Source organism: Equus przewalskii, chromosome 2 (assembly GCF_037783145.1).
Source record: "Equus przewalskii isolate Varuska chromosome 2, EquPr2, whole genome shotgun sequence".
Classification (NCBI taxonomy): Eukaryota; Metazoa; Chordata; class Mammalia; order Perissodactyla; family Equidae; genus Equus; species Equus przewalskii.
Window position 1 is genome coordinate 94,785,510 of NC_091832.1, and position 7,184 is coordinate 94,792,693.

The window sequence follows — 7,184 nt, forward strand, 5'->3', positions numbered from 1 at the left end:
AGATATTAGAACCGTAGTGTATGAAGACACACTCAAGATTGGTCCTTTCACACCCTTGGGGCCCTGCTTCTATGCCTGTAGAATAATTATTAAGGTCTAGGCTCAGGTTTTATGAAATTTTATCTTGCAGTAGTCTTTTTGAGCAAAATGGTCTATTGTTCCCTACTTATCACTTATTTTGTTTTACATTATCTCAATTCATCTTATTTTTGACCAATAAATGTTCATGCTTTCTGTGTACTTCATCAGATTTTTTTAACAATCCCCATTTATTTTATTTTTTAAAGATGCTTCACAATCTTTGTATATTTAGGAGTGATAATTTGTGTACATTTATTGTCATAATATTTTTGGTTTAATTTCAGTCATCTTGGATTGTTCTTGGTGTACATTTGTCTCTTTCCTTTTGATTCCTTTGTTTCATTTAGACCATGACTAAGAATCAAGAAATTCATTTTGTCACTTCTTTGCACAATACAGGAAGAGTCTACAGCTTTTAAGATAACCTGTGTGTTTATACTCATCCTTCCTTAAGTAATTCTTTTCCTTGAGTGATTAAATATTCCAGAACATAATGACAGACTCATTCTGTCAAGCTCAATGAAATTGGATAATTGGTTCCCTGTTATTGGTTCTGTGTAGTCAGTGCAACTTAGAATTAGGGACACAAAAGTGGGATAATTTAATGTATTTCTTTTTCATCCTTGGGCGTTTTCTTTTTCTGAGCTTGTTATGAGGGTATAATTTGAGTCACAGGGTCTGTGTGGTTAGTTTTACAATGGATTTCCCTTCTCTATGCTATCTGGTGTGGTTATAAATATTTTAATAAAAATTTGGGAAGAATATGAGGAACATCAATTCTGGTAACCCCATGGTACAATGACCTGATCCACGTCTTCATTTTTTTCTCCTTTACACACAATACATGTTAAAGAATTGGTTTTTAGAAATAAATAAATAATTAATTATAGAAGTTATTTTACCTTCTTAAAAATTTTGTTTTATAGTTTCATAAGAACAAAGACCTATCTTACCTTTTAATATCGCTCTTATATTTAAGATTTAATGAGATATTTCTTCTCATAGATCAAAATCTTTCATGACATAAATCTGAGAGCAATGCTTCTAAGTCTGTATGCATTCATAGGAAACATATTCATTTTGAATGAACAAAGACAGCATAGAAATGTAGGGGTTATGTATGAAGCAGGGAAAATGAACAAAAAATAAGCATTATGAGAGACAATTTTTAGACAATTCTTCTAAAATGTCAATTCTTTGTCAGTTTTAATCTCTGATAAAATGATTTATGATTAATTGAATGATCCTAAAGCATACTGCTTGATAACCAATATTTAGTAGATTGCTGTGGAAGTGCAAGCACACTTTTTCCAAACATCTAAAGTTACGTTATTTATAAGTAATCTGAAAATCCAAGCATGCTTTAAAAATCTCAACTTGAGAAATATGAACAATGACTTCTTTTCTTGCATTTTTATGATTATTACAATTACCTGAGTCTGATAAAATTCTATCCTCTGTCTTTAAGATACAACTTGGCTAAAAAGAAAACCTGTGAAGCGGAATTTTAGAATCACAGGTGGTACAGTGTAGTGGGTAAGGACACAGCCTCCAGAGCAATAGTACCTGGGTTTGCAGTTGACTTCTGTCACTTAATACCTGTCAGACTTTAAATTTCCTCAATTTCCTCATCTACAGAATGGTTAACAGTACCTATCACATAGCGCCAATCGTATGAAGATTAAATGTGTCAACATATGTAAAGTCCTTAAAACCACATCTGGCAGGAAGTAAGAACTAGACAATTGTTTCTTCTTATCAATGTCTTCACACTTTTAAAATGGCCAACATGAAAATGGGTCAATTGTATCCTACATTTATTCTATGTAATGTAGAATTGGTTTTATACCATGTTGGCATAACCAGTGCAAATTCAGTGTGCAACCTATAGAAGCAAATGGAAAAAATACTCCACACACACTCCATCCCAAAGTCTTGTTCCCTGAGTTGCCATCCCTAAGAGATAAACTTGAATTTTATTTTATCTATTTTATCTTATTATTTTACCTTTTGGCTGAAGGAACAAAAATGCTTTATAATTCTGTGATGAGATGAACACTGAGGGAAGAAAGGGCAGATGAACAAATATAAAGGAAATCTGAACGTTGGAAATATCTGCTTTCCAATGAGTCCCACAGCACAATGTCTTAGCTCATGTCAGAAGGAAGGTGCCATTTGAACTGGCATTTTGAAAAAGCACAGTTGTAAGAACATCATCGTAAAACAATTTTATGTTTGCCTTTGAGTAACTTTCAAAATCTGCTCAGTGGGTATCAGATTTCCCCACCTGATGGATGAAATTTTAGGTCCTCCTCTTGAATTTTCCTGTCACCTTTAAGCCAAAACAAAACAATAACAGCAATAACAAAAAAACACTAGAGCCACTTTGAAAAAAAGTTACAATATTAAAATATTAAGAATTCCAAATTTGATTTAAAATAGACTCTCTCTCCTCACCCAAAACAGCCATGTTGTAGGGAAGAAGCTTGCTTCCAGGAAAGAGTATACAGTTGGCTTTTCTCTCTTTCTTACCTAGTGTTGCTATTCCTGTTAAACAAAGATTCTGACCATTCCTGGGTTGGCATGTAAGAAGAAGGAGGGCAAACTGAGGCAATAAAGCTCTTACCTGGCTGATTCTGTCAAGAACTGATGGCAAGGCTTCAGCATCAGTACTCACTGGACTTGGAGAGTGTTTCAGTTTGTCTCTCCTGGACACTTTCCTGTTTCATTAGCTATTCCACATGGCTCTTGATGTTTAACCTACAATTTCCTTAATGGAGATGAATGCATCTCTATTTTGACTGGTTGCTCATTACCTCACCAGCCCCTAGGAATCCAGACACAATTCTGCTTCTATCTCCTCTGATTTGTTCACACTTAAGAAGACTCTCTGGGAGACGTCCTACCACAATAACACAGTAAGATTTTTGTGTGTGTTATGACCTACATCCGATCCATGGGAAACCTTATGCATCCTTGCTCTGACCAAAAACGCAGGTATTTCTAAACTATGCCTCTATTTTATTCATCTCTCGCCATTTAGATTATTATTCATAACTTAGATACCAATTCACTTTGTCCTCTAAACCTCATTATATATGAATTGATCTCTTCAAGTGATCTCTTTAAGAACTGTTTCTTTCATGTGAGGATGTATCTTGCCAGTCAGGAAGGGCTGTTTCTACAACACAACACAACTGTTTCTAAAGAAATCCTTTTCAAAAATCCCCTGTATGCACCCTCCTTTTTTGTATTATAGAAACAATCCAGGATTTTCAAAATATGAAAGTCACACTCTGTCATTTCTGCAATATCCTATTGGCCACATAAGTCAACCCTATTCATTGTGGGAGGGGACTCCCAAGAGCCCAAATACCAAGAATTGGTAGTCATTGGGAGCCACCTCAGAAGTTGGTATCCCAGTGTTCCCTCTAGCCAGGAAAGCTTCATGTACCTTTCACATGAAAAATATACTCACTCCCTTCCCACACCCTGAAAAGTGCCATTCATTAAAATTCTAGAATCTTATCACCAAATTAAGTTTTATGTGTGGCTCCTCAAGCAGAGTGCCTCTCAATCTGAAGACCTGTAAATTAAGGAGATAACTTCTCTGTCTCCTCAGTACACATATACACAATATAAAATAATGAGACAGTTCTAAAATACCACTATAGACATTCCTTTTGGAAGGGAGGTATGTAGTAGGAGGCACGCAGGAATCACTATTTCTTAGTATTTCTGAAATTCTTCCAGACAAATCTTGAAATTTCCTTAAGACTCACTCATACTCTTCTCATGAATTGATTTTTCATGATTCTTTTCTCTGACCTTTGGATTTCAGAATTCTTGATTTTACCCTGAGTCATCCTGCCTGTTCCGGTAGCAAACCCCGTGTGTGCATTTGAGTCATTTTCTCAGCCTACTTTGTCTCCATAAAAGTTTGGATTTCTAAAGATCTCCTTTAAATTTTTCCTCTGTCTCTTTCAGTCAAAGCTGGCACAGTTCCTGCCAATACTTTTAAAGATTTGTTCATTTATTTCTATTGAATTGTCTGTCTTTTTTTAACTGATTTGTGGTAGTTTTTTAAGGATATATTCTGAGTACAAGTCTTCTATTAGTTTTACATGTAACAAATGAAGACATTTGTATAGTGGAAGAAGATTTCCACTATGTGGCTTGTCTTTTCAATCTTTTGATATATGTTATTAATTATTGTGTTTCAATATATCAGTCTTCATCGTTAGCATTTTTTAAGATGCATTTAGGAATCTTTAATCAAAGGTCAAGTTGATATTCTCCTATAGAATCTTCTAGAGACTTTATTGTGTTACTTATCACTTTTGGATCTAAAATCCCCCCAAGATGGATTAAAGGTCATTAGTCTCTCTTTTCACATATACACTATACTCGGTAGACATATGCCATGCTCTTTTAAGATTTCTCTCACCAAATATTCTCAGTAGTGATAGTAGTGGAAGGGTAGCCCTGAAGATTCTTCACTTCAGCAAGCTTCCAGCAGGGGAGTGAGATCCCAGTACAGTAGTCTTTTTTATCTACAGTTTCACTTTCATGGTTTCACTTAGCCGAGGTCAACTACAATCTGGAAGCAGATGAACCTCCTTCTGATATGTCATCAGAAGGTCAGTAGAGGCCTAATGCTGCTTCACAATGCCTATATTATTCACTTCATTTCATCACATATGCATTTTATCATCTCACATCATCACAACAAGCAGGGTGAGTAGAGTACAATAAGATATTTTGAGAGAGAGATATCACATTCACATAAGTTTTATTACAGTATATTTTTATAATTGTTCTATTTTATTATTAATTATTGTTGTTAATCTCTTACTGTGCCTAATTTATAAATTAAACTTTATCATAGGTGTGTACGTACAGGAAAAAACATAGTACATATAGGGTTGGGTACTATCCAAGGTCTCAGGCATCCATTGGGAGTCTTGGAATGAACCCCCACAGGTAAGAGGAAATTACTCTTCTCCTATTCTTTATGAATTACACTTCTGAGGCCTCCTCAGCTGCCTGTGTGGGAGTAGCCTTTCCAAATGTGTGCCCCAAAAGAGGACAATGATGATGTCAGTGACTTTCAGTTCTGACTTCCTTTCTCTCTCCCCAGTCATCCTTCCATGAAGCTTGACAATTAGAACTGGAGAGCTAGAGCTGTGGGGAAGTGGTGGTTGTAGTATGAATAAATTCTATTATCTCTTTACTAATTTCCAAGGGTCTTCTTTAGAACTTGGTACCCATCATCTCATGGTGTTAGCTGTAGGTCCTAATTTCCACAGCAGAACTTCTGCTCAACCTGTGGCTATGTGAGCAAAAATGCAGTTACATGACTAAAAGAAATTCTGTCTTCTCCTCATAAGCTTATTTATCTGTTGAATATTAAATCTGAATACCATTGATGACACATACTGAATCCTGAAATATTCTTTTTTTAGTATTTATGTTGAAGAATAAAATAGCAAAAATCATTTTTACAGGAAGGCCATGCATTGAACTGGAGTTAAACTGTCTGGCTTTTAGCTGTTTAGGAACATCTTCATATAAGACTTATCAAACTCTTCACTTTTTAAAAGAAAGTGATCCAAAACCGTAAAATAATCTGACTTTATTTCCAATAGAATTATCGACTAAATTGCAGAAACTGTAGTATAGACCTAATCTTCCAAATGGGTGGACAGATTAAAAAAGAAAAGGAAAGAATAACTTCTATTAGTACAACTCTTATTAATGTTTCAGCCCTACGTACTGAATTGAGAATTTATTCGTTATTATGCAGTGTCTTCTATTCAAAATCATTCAGGGAATCTTTCAGTTATTAATTGCACATGGGATTTGTTTTTGTGCTATGATAGCTCTTCTGGAAATGAAGTTATAACACAGGCTATGTGGAAATTTACAAGGTGCTAATGAGCTTTCTTCAAACACCACAAATTATTTAAGTAACTTAATGCTGTTGTTATTTTTACAGTGTCAGAGGAGTTTTCACACTAATGTGAGGCAGTCATATAATTTCTTTCTCTGTTTTCAAACTTTCAAGTAGAAATTGAAAACATAAGCGTAATGTCAAAGAGAATGGCACTAATTTATTTCTTTCAAATATTTATATGAAAAAAGTATTTTTAGTCCAGGGATATATAACGCATAATGATATGATTGATTTTGATCTTCAACAATCTGAAAACTTTTATTCCAGCTTCGAGATGGGGCATGTGTCGTAGGATGTTCACTTGTTTAAATAGAATATTTAATTTGTATTGACTTAGTTTTATTCTCTATAGTAAAATTTTTATATATATATAATTTTGATATATATTTTGTCATTTTTATATATTTATGTATTTTTTATATTTTATGTATAAACTTCTCTGTAATAACTGTTCTCATTCCATCACACTTGAAGATCAATTTGATTCTTGTACAGAGATATAAACATTGGATAATCGTAAGTTTTCTATTTTCTTAGGAATCCTGGGAGCTGACAGCTAAGTCTAATTTGCAGCCACATGCTTGGCTAAGGGCCATAGCAGAAAGACAGGTGATTCCAAAGGATAAGGGGAGCTTGAGTTCTGGGCTCACTTGGGTGCAGAACTAGCTTTGGTCTCTTGAGATATAGGAGATTTCCTTGTACTGTTCTAAGCCGAAGAACTGGGAACATGGGAAGTAGAGAGGAGGACAAGATCTCTAATATCTCACGGAGTGAAGAAAGCATCCAGTAAAAAATTTAAAACCTAGACACACTTAAATTCCCAGCAAGGAAAGAATTGAGATGGATTTAACACTGATCTTTTCGAAGACTGACTCTCTAAAGTGATCTTCTACTTGCACGGCAGTATGTTTAATACTTTTGAACATAAGCCCTGGGGTCTGAAGCCTCAGGATTCAACCCCAGGTCAGTGCTTACTGGCTGCAGGATCTTGAACAATTTGCTCACAGTCTCTAAAAATTAAGTACTTACTTCTCTGAGTGCCTGACAGAGATTTCAATTTCACTGAATTTTAAACATTAGTTTATTCCTTTTGGTAAATGATATGATATACAACCCGGAGCAGATGAGTAATAATATCATTAGTATA